We start from the raw sequence: 16,613 nt of genomic DNA on the forward strand, positions 1-16,613 counted from the left end.
GCCTAATTCGATGAGGATCTCCTAGCTACATCACAGCATAATGGGTAGGATTACAGAGGAGAGATGGAGGTGAGGACAGAATAAAGGAGCGGACCAGACTTGCTCTCTTATAATAATATTCTCCTGCTAGGATAAGCCTGGTTCAAAAAGAGCTACACGACTCTCTTCTAAGAGTGACATTTCATGAGCTAATCAACTCTTAAAGGTCCCAGTATGTCAACACTAATATTTTATGGACAAAGTTTCCACCACATGAACCTTCAGGAGCAAGCCATATCTAAAACAGAGAAAAATCAAGTTATTTAAATAGACATATTTTCACATGATATCATAAATGAGTGCTGATAGATTAAATGTTTGTATAGGGTGCTTTACTTTTATTGAAAACATAGTTCACTTTCCACAAAAGTCAACCTTTTTAATGCATCCAGTTTGGGTCAGTGAGGCAGCTCAGGGGGTAATGTGTTTGCCAGCCAAAATGAGAACCTGGCGTTGATCTCCAGAATCTAAGCAAAAACAAAACAAAACAAAACAAAACAAAACAAAAAACGAAAAACCCAGCACAGTCAGGCATGCTTACAATCCCAGCACTAGAGAATAGAAACAAGCAAATCTCTGAGGCTTGCCAGCCAACCAGTGTAGTGTAATTGGTAAATTCCAAGCCAAGTGAGAGGCCTTGTCTCGAGAAACACAGTGTACAGTGTAGGACAACTATGGAATGACAGAGAAAGTTGGCCTCTGGCCTTCAGGCACATGCACACGCACACACACACACACACACACACACACACAGAGAGAGAGAGAGAGAGAGAGAGAGAGAGAGAGAGAGAGAGAGAGAGAGAAGAAATAATACAGTTTAGTAGGGATTTGTATGTACAAGAGTCATCACCATCTAATCTCAGAAAATTATAATCACCCCCAAGTAAGCCCTGTATTGATTGACATTTCTTCCTGGTCATCATTAATCTACCTTATCAATTCACCTGTTCTGGACAGTTCATATAAAGAAAGCTATACAACATGTAGTTTTCAATGACTGGATTCTTTTACTTACTTAGGATAATATCATCAAGGTTTATCCACACTGTACCCTGTGTGTCCTTACCTCATCTTATAATACTCAAGAAAGTCTCCATCACATCGACAAATCTCATTGAGTTTAATTGTTGAGTTAAACACTGAGGAGATTTCCACTTTGTGACATTATGAATGCTCCTGCCGCCCTACACAGTCCAAACATTCTGTGTGGCTGTAGATTTTGGAGTGTGTGTGTGTGTGTGTGTGTGTGTGTGTGTGTGTGTGTGTGTGTGTGTGTATCTGAGGTGCTGTCAAACCAATAGGTAATTCCATATTTATTTCCTGGAGTATTCCATTGAGGAAGGACAAAGCATTGAGGAAGTGCAAAGAGGTTGCACTATTTCACAAATCTACCGTCAATGGATGAGGGTTCTTGTCCTTCACACCCTGGACATTGCTTGCGGGTAGTTTTTGATTGGGGACATCTTAACATGCACAAAGTGGTGTCTTCTATCATTTTAAATTTTCCTGGTGACAAAAACTGTTGAGCATCATCATGTGCTTATGGCCTGCTTATATATCTCTTTTAAGGTGGACTACTCAAATTCTTTCTTATTCGATTTAAAATTAGGTCATACTTATAAGAGTTCATTACAGATTCTTCATTCAAGTCCCTTAGGATCCACATGTACCTTGGCTTTTGTTTTCCTATCCACAGGCTTTTCACTTTACATTCTTGTTGTCCTTTGAAGTATATTTTTTGATGAGGTCTAATTAATATGTGTTTCTTTCATTGCTTGTACTTTGGCTACCATATCTAAGATGCCTGTGTCTAAATGAAGCTTCATCATATACAGGATTCTTTGCCTAAAGCTGTAACTTGATACCAGAACTCTGCACATGGAAACTAGAAAAGTTGGGCTATCTACCTTTAGAGTTTCTGCTCTCTTGTTCTTCATCCTACTTTTGCTTGAGGCTGCTTAAAGTAATTAGTTGCAGCTTTACCTAGTGTCCCTTGACTGCATTTGAATAGCCCTCACATGGACGCATGAAATCTACAAGATAGCATTAGCAATTGAGGAAGGCATACTGGGAGTTGTTCTAATCTAGAAGAATCACAAAATCAGGGGCAGAGATATGGGGGTTGGGCTAAGCTACTTCAAACCTCCAAAGCTGAGTCCTGAGCAGAAGAGGAACCAGGAGAGACCTGAGTGGACAATGTCAGAATTAGGTAGGACCTACCTGATTACTCCTGGCTGTGCCTGACTGAGGCTTCTGGGAGGAGTTCCCATCTTACTCTATTTCAAAATCATAGACTTTGAGTTGAATCCTGCTCTCCATTTTGCCTCATTTGTTTCCTTTGAAAGGATTGTCTCTTCCACTCCTTGAGGAATTAATTACAATAACTTCATGTGCGCAGTGGACAATACACCCACATGTGTTGAAGCACAATAAAAGTTAACATTTAAAAGCAGTGGCTATCGGGGCTGGCGGTGGACAGTTGTGGGGCCCAGCGTGCACATGATATTCAGCATCCAGTTCTGCAAACAGGAAAACAAAACCAAAGTACGGTGATGAGATGTCATGTGCTGTGATAACCCTGTTAACGGACTGTAATCACTTAGTTTCTAAAGCAACCCCAAAGTGCTTGAATATAACTCAGTGATAGGGTGCTCATCTGGGTTCTATCTTTAGCACTTCTCTCCAAAGAAAACCAACAGAAAATATAGGGACCACTGTTGTCACCATTTTACAATTTGTGGGGAAAAAAAAATCAAGCACTTGGGGGCCTCGAGAGGTTGACCGTGTTTGTAGGAAGCAAAGGCTTGTTCCCTGGGATCTTACCCTGCGCACTAGGCTCTCCACTATCCCAAAAGCACAGTTGCTGTCATGCACGCCTGCTGCCCAGCTCTTCTGACGATGACTCAACCCAGAAGTAGCACGGATACTTAGGGGTTGTCGGAAAGTGTGTGCTGTGCTCACTGCAAAACAGCAAATGGAGAGAGTGTGTAGGTGTGACTCTCCTGCCACGTTGTCATGAAGTTTTATTTAAGCCACCAGCTGTCATAGTTTTTCTACTGATGAAATCATTCTGGGAGCTCTGCTGCTGGTTTAGGGAAGCATCCCCTGGCTGCTCTGCCTTGACGTGCAGTCGGCACGAACTTATATAACATAGCACCTCCACCCTCAGCCCACATGAGGATTATGCAACTGCGTGTAGGATTCCTTGCAGGGTTTTCCGGAAATATGAGCCTGGACAGAGAAGGGCATCAGGCACTTCTCACTAAAGAGGACTTCGTGACCTGGGCCTGTGTGTGTTCTGTCTCTATAGAGTATTTTGCCTCAGACAACTTGCCTGGTTAAAAGTCAATGGAAAGCAAATCTCAGTGTTCAATAAAAGTATGTCCTTCATGAAGACTTAGTTCTGCTCCACTTCAATGCTAATCTGAAAACCAAAGCTTGGTTTATCAGTGGTCCCTCTTATACACTTCCTTCATTGCCACAGATGATGCCCTAACTTGATCGAGAATGAAGGGATTGGTGAATGGAACTACGTTTCTAAAACTTATCTATTGTTTTGGATATTCTTGGTGTTTTGTCCCAAACCACGAGATCCTAACCTAAATGAAGAATGTCCTCTTTCTAGTAAGCCCCAAACTCTACATACACATGAAGAAGAAAAAGGAGGGAGTCACTTCTAAATTCCTGCATTCCCAAGTATTTAATATTTAACAGGTGATCCCGGGCAGCACCGATACATCAGCTTCAGGCTGTACCAGGCATGCCAGACAAAATGAGGAGTTGGGTCGTCAAGAACTATATAACAGGAGAGTCTGAGAACCCTTCTGATGCTCAGGGTTGAGAGTGGAGAAGAGCAGAGGAAGGTTAAGGAGAGTGGGTACTCTTAGCATCAAGAGTGGGGGATGTGAAACCTCGCACACTCTAGCTCTCACATTTGATTTGCCCCATTCTTCCCTGGTTCCAGTGGGTGTGGGGCAAGTCACCATCTGTGGAAGGGAGCCCCAGCAGACCTGGTTCCAGTGGGTGTGGGGCAAGTCACCATCTGTGGAAGGGAGCCCCAGCAGACCTGGTTCCAGTGGGTGTGGGGCAAGCCACCATCTGTGGAAGGGAGCCCCAGCAGAGTGCTTCTGCAGAGGCAGCAGCAGCAGGCAGGGTGCTCATAGACTGAACACAGGATCTTAGGAAGCCACCATGTGTGGTGGGAGAGCTGACCTGTGAAGTCTGAAAAGAAAATCTTAGGGAAAGTTTCAGAGCTATGGGTGCCCTGAAGCTCTTTAAAGATCTAAGGATGCAGACAAGGTCATCGGTGCCCTTTGTTATGCTACTTGGGCATTATTTGCATTCATTGCCTAGGGCAGCGGAAAGGACCTTAGCTGCATAACAACCATTTTCTCCAGGAATATTTTCAAAGACCTTCAAGACTCTGCAGAGTCATAATGACAGAAATAGTGATGGAGGGTCCCAGCCTCCTTCAGAACAAGAGTCCAGGGAAGAGAACCCTCTAGCATGTGTGCATGCCTTCACTGCAAAAGTTCACCGTGGAGTGGGCAAACTTTCCAAACAACAGACAGAACTGAAAGTGTTTTTAACTGCAAAAGCAGCTTGTGCTAGTTAAGTCAGAAAATGCCATGACTGAAATATCTGGAGGGGTTGGCATGTCTCAACAGCTGAGGGCTTCCCCTGGTGTGTAACTCATCCTTGCCTGGTGAAATCACACTTTCCATCTTAACTAGGTCTTCTGGGATTTGAAAAACTGAAACAGCAGACTTAAAATCTCAGCTCAGGAAATGTCACAGCCTATTATCCTCAACGTCTAATCCAATGTTTTCTTTTGTTTCACTCATTAAATGAGAGGGAGCGTTCTCCGGGAGGGCATGCCAATATAAGCATGCTAACCTTCAGAAATAGTTGCTTCCCACACTTCCAGATTAAAAAGTAACCCAAGAGAACAGATCTCAAATGCAGGCAGCTCTGTGGTATTTACTCCACTGAAGGTGGTGGTCCTTTTACTTTTCCAACAAATCACTTGAACACCACATGCCTCTTTGGCAAAAGTCAGGTTTCTCCACGTGAGGGTCCAGCGCCTGTTGAATGCGCCAAGCACCCTGTGGGAAAGCTGGGGTGAAGATGGGGGGGTTGTAGATAAGATTTTACTTAGCATCAGTCTCAGAGGAGCTGGACATCATTAATGAAATGATGTGTCACCATCAGCCTGTGCAGAGATGGGTGCTGCAGATCCCGTGAAGCTGGGTCTTCATAAGTGGGCTGATGCCAGCTGGCCGTAGGACTTCCCTGGCAGACATGTGGGTAAAGATGCTTGTGTTTGTGCTTCCTAGGTTACAGTTAAGGCTCAAGATAAGTTTTCAGAGCCATTATTGGTTCTCGAATCCTGGAATGAAAAAACCCAAGATCACTTCTCTTTCCATCCTCATCTCTCTTCCAATCAGGGGGTCATGAGGATTGCAGCTACTACACAAAGCACAGTAGTCCTTACTGGGTTGTTAAAGGTCAAAAGCACTTAATGTCCTATATCTGCTCGACTAGTGACATTAGTATGATAAATCTGAGGAGAATGGAATAGCTGATGCTTGGTGCCTCTGTGCTTCTTCTTGGATCTTGTGGCAGTTGTATCTCCTTAAAGAACAGCAGGTAACAAAGATGGTATGCTCAAACTGTCTTGGCACTAGTATTGAAGTGGGATCATGATCTTACCATTTTCACCCAGGGAGTGGTGAAGCAGGGAGATGTCAGGGTGGTGGCAGGTCCAGGAATCAGATGTTCAGGGTCTTACATCTACAGCGTAGGTGCTATAAAGGAAGATAGGCTACTAGTAGCAGAAGCTAAAATGGAGAGACAATAATAGCAAGAATTTACTGACTTACATGTCAGTCAGCTTTTCTTCCCTCCCCCCCCCCCCCCCCCCCCGCAGAGAAGGACTCATTTATTTGCTGTGGTTCTAGAGGTAGAATTGGCCATGATCACGCATAATGTGTTTCCTCTAAAGTCCCACACCCCTCTCCCCCAGACAGCATCACCAACAGGGGACCCAGAGTTCAAGTCCTTGATCCTGGGGGCATTTCTCATTCAAATCACCGTGCCACGGGACCTTAGGCACCAGTCCAGGCTTCACTGTTAACATCTGTGAGGTTCATCATTGTGATAAAATACCTGAGAAGATCAGCTCATGAAGGGGAAAGGTTTATTTGGCTTCTGGTTTCAGTCCCTGGCTGTGAGGACCTCTTGTCTTGGATATGTCGTGGTGTAGTGCATCACAAGAGTGAATGGCAGAGAGGCTACTCACACCATGACAGCTGGAAAGCAGAGGCAGACGAAAAGAAACCAGTGTCTCAATGGCCCCATGAGGAACATGCCTTGAAGGACCTAACTTTTTTTTTTTTACTAGGCCTGAGTTCCTAACAGTTTCACCACTGTGCCCAAGTACCGTGAGTTTTGGACCAAAACTTCAGTACATGGTCCTTGTGGAGCTTTTTAAACACTTCATTTACTTTTGAATTCTTTGTAAAAACAAAACAAAACAAAACAACAACAACAAAAAACAACAGTTTACCAATGTCTTCATTTATTTATTTTCTCATTTTACTTTATGTATATAGGTGTTTGGCCTGCAAATATATCTGGGTACCAAGTGCCTGAAGAGCACACAGAGACCAGAGAGGGCATCAGACCCCCGAGGACTGGAGTTACAGCCAGTTGTGAACAACCATGGGGGTGTTGGGACTCAAACCTGGGTCCTCTGGAACAGCAGTCGGTGCTCTTAACCACTGAGCCATCAATCACTCTAGCCTCTGGGGAGCATTTTAGATCCAAATAGTCACAGCCTATTTGTACTTCTATCTCATGTTAGCCATTTCCAGTAACACACATATGTAAGAACCTCTTATGTTCCTTGTCATTAGTCATCGTTGTGTAGTTTCCAGGCTGCCCAGAGTGTTATCGCCCTAACACTTAGTACAAAATAAAATGCAGAGCCCATTCCCAACATTTGAACAGGGCCTTTAAGGTGCAGAATGTAAAGATTTTTCTTTTCTTTCCTTTCCTTCTTTCTTTTTTCTTTTTCTTCTCTGTAAGATTTCTCTCAACCTGCCATGGCAACTCTTACTTGTTCATCGTCATTCCCTGTAAAGAGCACTCTGAAACTTTAAATCCTGAACACGAATTTTCTTTGAATCTTTCCACTGTGTAATACCAATTTTCAACGAAAACAAAAACAGGACTTAGAGTGAAAGCTCAGCAGTGAAAAGCCCTGACTGCTCTTGTGGAAGACTTAGGTTCAGTTCCTAGTACCCACAAAGTGTCTCTCCATCATCTGTTACTCCAGCTCCACGGGGTCTCATATCTCTTCTGTCCTCTGCAGACTCCTGCATGCACATGGTGCACATATATCCATGCAGGCATGTGTACACAAATATACATAACACAAATAAAAACTTTTAATGACTATTTAATTTATATGTGGCATAATCAAAATGACACGGATTGTATTTTGCAGCTTCCATGTGCTATGTCTTTTGTTCATATCAGAACTTGCTAAAACTTCAGACTACTAACGGAACTGCTTGTATTTAATTCTGCCAATGACTGAGTAAGAAAAGACTCACTGGAAAGGAAGCTAAGAGTTGCTTTAATTTTTCACTTTCCTTCTTTGTCAATATCTTTAGCTTTGAGTGGTGTATATACTTTAAGAAATATAATGAGCACAAGTTTCAGAACAGAGAAAAGCTCATAAACTTCTACACTACTCAATGTGGGTTGGGTAGTCTCAGCTAATCCAGTTACTGTTCTGGGCAAATAAATATCTGTGTATACGTGTATGTATGTGTATATCTGTCTGAGCATTTACGAATGTATATGTGTGTGTGCATATGTATATGTGTGTGTATATAAATGTGTCTATGAATATATTTCTGTGTATGATTGTACTTCCCATTAACTCTTAAGAAATGGAAGAGAAGGTGATAGCTCCTAATTTGTTTGGGAACATCAGAATTGTCCTGATACCAATACCAGAGAGAGATGTAACTCAGAAAGAGACAATAACCAACACAACTCATGAATATAGATCTACACATCTATAGATATGAGCATCAATAACTGGAGAATCTCTTGAGAAAAGAGAGAGAGAGAGAGAGGGAGAGAGAGAGAGAGAGAGAGAAGAGAGAGAGAGAGAGAGAGAGAGAGAGAGAGAGAGAGAGAGAAAGACAGAGACAGAGACAGAGGCAGAGACAGAGACAGACAGACCTTCATGATTATGGAGTCCATGCCATGACCATCTACCATTTGCAAACTGGGGTCAAGGCAAGTCAGAAGCACAGTTTCAGTGCAAGCGCCAACATGTGGAAATTAGGGAGGCAATGGTGCAAATCCTTGATTGATCCAAAGGCCCCCCAAACCAGAAGCAGAGGAAGGTGAATTCTTCAAAAAATGGGAAGAGATTCATGATTTCTCCTTTTATTTCTATCCTAGGATTTGATGCTATCCACATGCATTTTAAGGACAACACTCTTCTTCACTCTGTCACCTTATTTGCATGTTTAAACTCTTCCTCAAAGTCTCTCTCTGTCTCTCCACAACACATCATTTGGGTGAAGGGATGGCTCAGCAGTTAAGAGTGCTTACTGTTCCCATTACACCACAGTTCATAAGTTCCCTCTTTCCCTCCAGCCTGGGCAACTACCATTCTACTTTTCATGAAATTGATGACTGAGTGAAAATGCAGTCATATAGTACTGGCCTTTTTGTGACTGGGTCATTCCACACAGCCTAATGTCTTCCATCCATGTGTGTTGCAGCGTGTTTCAAACTGACCAACTTTAAGCTGAATAATAATACACCATGTCACCTAGATTACTGAAGTCACTTTGCCATTGTGCATAATATTGTCAACCTGGCTATAGTTCTCCACTTAAGATCTTACTTTTAGGGGCCCAGGAGATGGCTCAGTAAGTAAAGACACCTCCTACCAAGCCTGATTACCTGAATTCAATCCCAGGACCCCACATGGTGGAAGGTGAGAACCCACTATTGCCAATTATCCTTTGACGTCTACACAGACATTATGGTACCTCAACATAATGAATAAATATTTGTAAAAGACAACTTCATATATTATTAATAGTCTGGGGGCAAAGAGGAGCACTAGCTACTCTTTCATGGGACCACAGTCCAGATTCCTGCCCACAGTTTACAATACGGTCATCTATCTGTTTCTCCAGCCCCAAGGAATCTAATGGTGTTTTCTGGCCTCCATGGGCACCGGCATACCTGTGTGCATATATGTGCAATATATATATATGTGTGTGTGTGTGTGTGTGTGTGTGTGTGTGTGTGTGTGTGTGTGTGCGCGCGCGCGCTCTCTCTCTCTCTCTCTCTCTCTATATATATATATATATATGTATATATATCAACAAAAGATGTCATCATTTGCCAGCCATCAAGACAAACTTAACTTAATGAAATGGTCACATAAAATGAATGATCCAAAGCCCACCTCTTTTCAACTAGGAGCTCACCTACGTAACTTTAAGCTATACTAAACCTCCAAATAAAGACAATTGAAATGTAATAGTTACAGGTAACACAGCCCAACTTTCCTGCGTGCGACTAAAACTGACTAATTACATCCCGGAATCAGTGGTAAAGACCCAGGTAATATTTATTCTTCTCTTGGTAGCTCAGAGCTTTAGTGCTATGGTAAGAAATTGACACACTTAAATGTTGTTTTATGTAAACAGTACAATTTCCCCCTCGTGTTTCTGGAATAAGACGGGAATAAAAACAAAGATGCTTGCTAACTATATGTACATAAACACATTCTTAATTAAATAAGGCTATTAGAATCCTCATTTCTAAGACTAGTCACATGCTTATAGCTGGCATATATACTCTTTTGTGGTTAATTCTGTGTTCTTCCAGAAAGCACCTTGCTTCTTTATCTGCTGAAGTAGCTCAGAGTTGCATTCCTGAAGGGTTGTCAGATGTTCTGCCTGGATTGAGTAGTTGTAGTTTTCCACTGACCTTAATCGCAGGGCATGGTAATTCTGAGAATGGCCCTGAGAAATGTCCTGTGCTTCAGAAACATTTCTTCCCCACCTCCATTGTGAAACAGTAGAACAATTTCCCCCTTGGCAGTCTAGATCAATCATCCTAGCCAACACAGTAACTCCCTTCTCAGCCTATTGACTCAAAGACACAAGAAGCCCAAAGTGGCCAGGTGGCAGCGTCCACTTTTAGTTCAATAGATTCATTGTTTTGTTACCTGGTGTAATAATTCTTTGATCTCGAGCTAAGAACCTTAGGCCAACAGAGCATAAGGCTGTGGGAACAGGAAACAAACTTTCTTCTAGCAGGTTAAAAGGGGTGATGGTGTGTGGTGCCACTCCTAGCTCCACCTCTTCATTTTTAGACCCATGCGTTTCAGCTATGAGAAAAAAACAACACTGTATAATAGAATCTGATTCACAGCATAGCTGAATAGTGTTCGGCTTGCATGACGTGCCACCTAACAGGTGCTATGGCCCTTGAGAGTTATGACCACTATTCTGTCAGATTAGCTGCTTTAGAGCACATTAAATTCCACAAGCCTGATACTAGCGTTGTGGCATGAACTTTTTTGATTAGAGTCAATGCTATAAAGCATACAAAGGCTTTCTCTAAGTGTAAGGTTGGTGGGTTTTGAAAGGGCAATATAGGTAGAAAAGTCAAATCCGGTGTTTAGTTAAACGCCTAGCAAGAATGAAATGATATTTCTCCCATGAAAGAAGGTATAGATTATATTCAAATAGAGTCAGATAACTGTCGGACCACTCCAGGGGCCAACAGCATTCCAGTGATGAGTGTTGATCTTGACAGCTGCCAGACTGGACATTCAGATGTGGTTGAAGCCAGATCAGCCTTGATCAGATGCCCATATTACTAAGCATGTGACTAGCATTTATTCCTGCCACCATAAGGCCCCTTGGTCACTGCTTACCAGATGATGATGGAGGGGACTGTGGAAAGAGGCTGACTACAAAATGGGTCACCTCATGTACCCGATTACTAAAATCTTCGTTTGATGTGCATTGACAAGGGTGCACCAATACCTTCTTGTCCCGCATTCATGAAAATAAATCTAACTACAGATGCCTTTGCCACCAATTTTTGATCATTTTCCTGTTAATTCTATACTATTCAGCCAAACCATTGAATTGAATATACGCCCCTGAATATATCCAGATGTCTTTTCATTTTTCTTCTAGGCATATATACCACTCGATGATCTTCATTTGTAGAGATCTTCCCTCCACCACTGGGCTGTATAGAGGGACCAGAGAGGGGCTGTAGTGCTGTAGACATCTACTTTAAGTGAAAACTGCATATCATAGGGAGCCGTTTGTAAACAGGCTTTAATTCTCTTTTCCTCTGCCAAAGTCAAATCTGTATCCCTTCTGTGGGGAATCCCAAACAAGGCGTAGAATGAGAGTCAAAGGCAGTGTATAGAAAAAGGGCCATGGTCATTTGTTTTCCTTCTCCATAGCTTAATCACACCTTCAGAGCCCAATTGTTTACATAGCACCTGAATTGATGATGGAATATTGCTGTGTATACCAAGGATCATTGCTTGATGACTCAAATAATACCCAGTTTACCAAGGACAGTTAATAGTGCCTAGGAACTTGTTGGGCTATGATCACCTGGCCAAATGCTCTTTGTCTAAAAAAGAATTAGGTATCTACAGGAGATGGGAGGGTAGTGTCCTAAAGTCACAAGACTGAGTGTTACAGTTCAACAATAAAGGACTGCCAAATGTTCCAAATCCCTACTGTGTCTCCAATGACTGTTCAAGGCCATCGGATCTGTCATATCACATGGCCCAAACAGCTAATCAACTCACAGCAGCAAAGACTTTCTGAGATACCTCTGTATGTTCTGGAACTCATTCAAAACTAGCAGTATTTGTGTTTACCTGTCATGTGGAACAGAGTTACACAGCCATATGTGAGACGTGATCCCTGCACTGTTCTATGAGACCCAGGAAGTAATATGCCCTTTTATCAGTTGCAGGAAAAGATAGATACAGAGATCCACCTTTCACATTAGAATGGATGTTGCACGCTGCCACATGAACCCTGAGCACTACTTTACTGAAGTAGCAGGCTCCCTCATTCTAATAAAATATATTCAACCATGGAACATGTATGTACATTATCAAAACATCTAGAGTAGATTCTTTTTCTTGATTATTAGATGGAAACACCATGGTACCATAAAAGGGATGTGTCATGCCACATCTTGTAAAGGAGAAAGGGAGATAAAGTTCCCTTCTAACTAAATGCCATAGAGTGGAAGAGTTAGGAGAGAGAAAGAACATTGTTGACCATGTCACTCAAACCAAAGTTCTTCTGGAAGTCTTTTATAATGTATATACAAAAAGCTTTTGCCAAATCAGTAACTGCATAACAGGGATGAGCTAGTTTGTTCAAGAAATGAGACCATGCCTTGTATAACAGCTACAATGATACAAAATAAAAATTCAGAGGTAATCCTAAATACCCATGGGCAACTGGTTCTCAATAAAGGGTCAATTCAATGTAGAAATAGCACACCTTGCAAAAAGTAATACCATAATAAGAAAATACATTTCAAAAGATTGTTATGGATTCTGATTATTGAAATAACATTTAAATAAAAAGAGCGCACACAACTTTCATGAAAAAAATCATACAAAAAAGTGTGTGCTCCTGGTGTAGGATAAGATTAATTAGATATGACAATAAAAACAAATGAGACACATCCAGCAGAGATGAGCTGCGAGTTGTCTCTGACCCCCATCACCAGCCAACTCAAGAAAGCTGTGGGGCATAGAAACATTTAGTGTAGAACCCTCTCTGCCTGATCCACTTGGGGTACACACAACAGAGAACTGCAGGGCCCCTGGAACATTTAGGTCTCTACCTAAATTTAGGCACAGCTACCAGAGGTCAGCTATGGGATCTTCCCTGAGCTCCATTGTCAGGCCCAAGGCTCTGCCTGAGCCTGAGGATTTCTGCATTTGGAACATTTGGCCAACACCAAGGACAGCCTGATGAGTAAAGACCTGCATAAGAACACAGTCAACAAGAGCCAGAGCAACATGACACCACCAGAGCCCAGATATCCTTTGAGAGTAAGCCCTGGATATCTCAACACAGTCAAAGCACAAGAAAAGACCTTACATCCAACCTTATAAAGATGATAGAGGCCTTTAAAAAGGATAACTAAAGAAAATCAAGGAGATACAAATTAGAAAAGAAATCAGAGCATTGCTATATGCAGATCTCTCTCTCTCTCTCTCTCTCTCTCTCTCTCTCTCTCTCTCTCTCTCTCTCTCTCTCTCTCTCACACACACACACACACACACATTATACATAAGTGACCCCCAAAATTCTACCAGAGAACTACAGCTGATAAACACATTTAACAAAGTGGCAGGATACAAAATTAACTAAAAAAAAATCAGTAGCCTTCCTTTATACAAAGGATAAACAGGTTGAGAAAGAAATTAGGGGAACAACACCCTTCATGATAGATGTAAATTGTATAAAATATCTTGTTGTAACTCTAACCAAGCAAGTGAAAGATTTGTATGACAAGAACTTCAAGTCTCTGAAGAAATATATCAGAAGATGGAAAGATCTCCCATGCTCAGGGATCAGTAAGATTAGGATAGAAAAATTGGCCATCTTACTAAAAGCAATCTACAGATTCAATGCAGTCCCCATCAAAATTCCAACACAATTCTTTATAGACCTTGAAAGAACATTTCTTAACTTCATCAGAAAAAAAAAAAACAAAAACCCAGGATAGCTAAAACAATTCTGTACAATAAAAGAACTTCAGGAGGTATCAGCTTCCCTGATTTCAAGCTGTACTACAGAGCAATAGCAATAAAAACCACATGGTACTGGCATAAAACCAGACAGGTTGATCAATGGAATCAAATTGAAGACCCAGAAATAAACCCACACACCTATAGACACTTGATTTTTGATAAATTTGCCAAAAGCATACAATGGAAAAAAAGAAAGCATCTTCTATAAGTAGTACCGGCCTAACTGGATGTATACATGCAGAAGAATGGAAATAGATCCATATTTATCACCCTGTGCAAAACTTAAGCCCGAGTGGATCAAGGACTTCAACATAAAACTAGATACATTAAATCTATTAGAAGAGAAAGTGGGGAAAAGCCTTGAACTCATTGGCATAGGAGACAACTTTCTAAACAGAACACCAACAGCTCTGGCATTGTGATCAACAATTAATAAATGGGACCTCATGAACCTGAAAGGTTTCTGCAAACCAGAGGACACCATCAATAGGACAAAATGGCAGCCTACAGAATAGAAAAAGATTTACATAAACCCTACATCTTATTAGGGCCAATATCCAAAATATATAAAGAACTAAAGAAATTAGACACCAATAAACAAAAGAAACAAATTTTTTAAATGTGGTACAGGGCTAAACAGAGAATTCTCAACAGAGAAATCTCTAACAGCTGATAAGCTCTTAAAGAAATATTCTATGTCCTTAGTCATCAGGGAAATACAAATAAAAAAAATGACTCTTTATCTTACATCCATCAGAATGGCTATGATCAAAACCTCGAGTGACAGCACATGCTGGCAAGGCTGCAGAGCCAAGGGTATACCCCTCCACCTCTGGTGGGAGTGCAAACTTAAACAACCACTGTGGAAATCAATCTGGAGGGTTCTCAGAAAATTGGGGATATATCTGCATCAAGACCCAGATATACTGCTCCTGGCCATATGCTCAAAAGATGTCCCACTATACCACAAAGACATTTGCTCCACTATGTTCATAGCAACTTTACTCATGATAGGCAGAAACTGTAAACAAACTAACTGTTCCTCAACTAAAGAATAGATAAAGAAAATGTGGTACATTTACATACTGGAATGCTACTCAGCTATTAAAAACAAAGACATCATGCGATTTGGAGGTAAATGGATGAAACTAGAAAAACCTCATACTGAGTGAGGTAACTCAGATCCAGAAAGACACACATGGTATGTACTCATAAGTGGATATTAGCCATAAAGTACAGGTTAACCATGTTACAATCCTCAGATCCAAAGAAGCCAAGGAGGGCCCAAATGGAAGATGCTGACTCTCACTCAGAACAAGAAATAAAATAGATCTCTGAAGTAGAGGGAGGGAGGGAACTGGCTAGGAGAATGGGTAAGGAGCCTCACAGGGGCTGGGATCAGGTGTTCCAAGAGCAGAGGTTTTGGGGGGAGAGCTGAGAGAGAGAGAGAGAGAGAGAGAGAGAGAGAGAGAGAGAGAGAGAGAGAGAGAGAGAGAGATGGGAAATCAGTCAAGGAGAGACATCTCTGGGACAGGACAGGCTCTGGGTGATCTGGGAGTGATCCTAGCTGAGAGTTCTAACAGTGCGGTTTAAGATATCTGAAGTGGCTACCTCCAATAGCCAGGTAGGAACTCCAGTGGAGGGAAGGTGAAACCTTCCCTCATGAAACCTTAGACCCAAAATTTGTCTTACCTGCAAGAAGTGTAGGGGTAAAGAAAGAACAAAAGTGGAGGGAATGGCAAACCAATCCCTGGCCCAACTTGAGGCCTACCCTTTGGGAGACATCCTAGCCCTGATATTATTAATGATACTCTACTATGCTTACAGACAGGAGCTTAGCATAACTGTCTTCTGAGAGGCTTCATCCAACAGCTGATAGAAACAGATGCAGAGGCCCACAACCAAACAATAGGCTGAGCTCTTAGAGTAAGGCTTGAGAGAGGAGGATGGGTCAAGTACACCACAACTTACAGAGCCAACTAACCCATGCCCATGGAGGCTCACAGAGACTGAATCAACAACCAAAGAGCATGTATGGACTGGACCTAGACCCGCTACACACATGTAGCAGATATGTACATGGCCAACCTTGGGCCCCTAACAATGAGAGTAGGAGCTGTCTGTCTCTGGCTCTGTTACCTACCACTGGATCCCTTCTACCTACCTGGGCTGCCTTGTCAGACTCTAGGAGAGGATGAGCTTAGTCTTGTGTGACTTGAGGTTTCTGGATGTGTTGATACCCCTTGGAGGCCTTTACTTCTCTGGGAAAAAGGAGAGGGGAAGTGGGTGTGAGGGTTGGACTGGGAGGAGAGGAAGGAAAGGGCTGGGATCAAGTTGTAAAGAGATTAAATTAATATGTAAATGAAAATATCAATAAAAGAAAAAAATCGGATTCTACAACTTAAAATTCTGCTCTTGGAAGATGAAAAAAAAAAAAAAAAGCTCCAGAATATCACAAAACATTGACAATAGACAAAACACACACACACACACACACACACACACACACACACACACACACACACACACACACACACACACATACAAATAAGCCAAAGGTAACACAACTGAAGCATAGGCAGAAGATTTGAAGATATATTTCATAAATGGAGATTCATAGGTTTATAACAAAGAATGAAATATACTTAAAACATGTTAGCCATACAAGATTGAACAAAACACTACTATATAGAGATTAAAATGG

The sequence above is a fragment of the Acomys russatus genome, chromosome 22, assembly GCF_903995435.1.
Source record: "Acomys russatus chromosome 22, mAcoRus1.1, whole genome shotgun sequence".
Lineage (NCBI taxonomy): Eukaryota > Metazoa > Chordata > Mammalia > Rodentia > Muridae > Acomys > Acomys russatus.